Source organism: Schistocerca cancellata, chromosome 6 (genome assembly GCF_023864275.1).
Source record: "Schistocerca cancellata isolate TAMUIC-IGC-003103 chromosome 6, iqSchCanc2.1, whole genome shotgun sequence".
In the NCBI taxonomy this organism is placed as follows: Eukaryota; Metazoa; Arthropoda; class Insecta; order Orthoptera; family Acrididae; genus Schistocerca; species Schistocerca cancellata.
The window spans coordinates 28,991,778-28,993,657 of record NC_064631.1 but is presented as its reverse complement, the minus strand read 5'-3'; the positions used below and the strand labels follow the sequence as shown (position 1 = coordinate 28,993,657).

At 45.5% G+C, this 1,880-nt stretch overlaps 1 pseudogene; it reads left to right on the top strand.

Annotated features, from left to right (window-relative positions):
- Positions 1 to 809: 809 nt before the first annotated feature.
- Positions 810 to 927, top strand: LOC126089562 (5S ribosomal RNA; annotated as a pseudogene).
- Positions 928 to 1,880: the final 953 nt, after the last annotated feature.

Below are 1,880 nucleotides of genomic sequence, written 5' to 3'. Positions count from 1 at the left end.
GAAGGCCCATTCGTGTCCCTTGATGACTGCACGACACAAAGCTTTACACCTCACCTAGGTCCGTCAACACCGACATTGTTACCTGGAAACATGTTTGCCTAGTCGGGCGAGCCTCGTTTCAAATTATATTGAATGGATGGACGTTTACGGGTATGGAGACAACCTCATGAATCCATGGATCCTGCATGTCAGTAGGGGACTATTCAAGCTGGTGGAGGCTCTGTAATGGTGTGAGGAGTATGAAGTTGGCGTGATATGGGAATCCTGATATGTCTAGATACGACTGTGACAGGTAACATCTACGTGAGCATCCTGTCTGATCACCTGCATTCATTCGCGTCCATTGTGCATTCCGACCGCCTTGGGCAATTCCAGCAGAACGATGCGACACCTCACACATCCAAAATTGCTACAGAGTGGCTCCAGGAACACTCTTCTGAGTTTAATCACTTCCGATGGCCACCAAACCCCGCGGACTTGAACATTATTGAGCATATCTGGGATACCTTGCAACGTGCTGTTCAGAAGAGATCTCCACCCCCTCGTACCCTTACGGATTTATGCACAGCCCTGCGGGATTCATGGTGTCAGTTCCCTCCAGCTCTACTTCAGACATTAGTTGAGTCCATGCCACGTCGTGCTGCGGCACTTCTGCGTGCTCGCGGGGACTCAACACGATATTAGTCATGTGTACCAGTTTCTTTGGCTCTTCAGTGTATGATGACTGTGTTGTTTTTGACTCAGAATCATTACTTATTTTTATAATAATTTTATTTCAGTTGAAAATATTGAATTTTAGAGATATCGGGGCCAACGGCCTCGCCGCAGTGGTAACACTGGTTCCCGTCAGATCACCGAAGTTAAGCGCTGTCGGGCTGGGCTAGCACTTGGATGGGTGACCATCCGGTCTGCCGAGCGCTGTTGGCAAGCGGGGTGCACTCAGCCCTTGTGAGGCAAACTGAGGAGCTACTTGACTGAGAAGTGCGGCTCCGGTCTCGGAAACTGACATAAGGCCGGGAGAGCGGTGTGCTGACCACATGCTCCGCCAGTGACGCCCGTGGGCTGAGGACGACACGGCGACCAGTCGGTACCTTTGGGCCTTCATGGCCTGTGAGGGAGGAGTTAAGTTTTAGTTCTAGAGATATCGACTTTGCACCACTGTTTTGTTGCACCACTGACTTTGGCTATGTTTCCCCTGTGCCTTCGGCCGTGTTGTGTTCTAGGTAAAGACTTTATACTATGAAGTTTACCTAATGTATTCTGAAAATATGCAATTTAAGTGTGCGTCGCAATAAAGATATCATTGAAACACCTTCTTCGCACCTTATAATGGTGCGTGGTCAATTCGTTTGTCTGTGGCTGTGTTGTGTGTTCTTGCATGTTTTATTGTGGAGCACAATATTAGATATTTGATTTATTTAGTAGCTGATTATTGGAAATGTAGCCTGTAAACGTTGTAGAGAACCCTGACACAATAATTGCAGTTGGTAAATATTGCACCTTACCTCGGAATTTCATTACGTAAATAACCTTCAGCAGGTCTCGTTCAGATCAAATAAAAATCAGTATTAACCTATCAATATCAAATATTATATTTTTATATTGTAGAGCACGATGCATTATGTTCTTCTCCCCTAAAACAGTGCTTAGTAAGGTGATTCATTTGTGAAAAACTTGTAAAAACCTCAGGTGATGTCAGATCGTGCTGTGAATCATCAATAACATATTCCCAGATAGAAATACGCATTTAAGATGTGGAGTTACTATTGTAACACTTGACATTTTCGTTATTACACTCCTGGAAATGGAAAAAAAAACACATTGACACCGGTGTGTCAGACCCACCATACTTGCTCCGGACACTGCGAGAGGGCTGTACA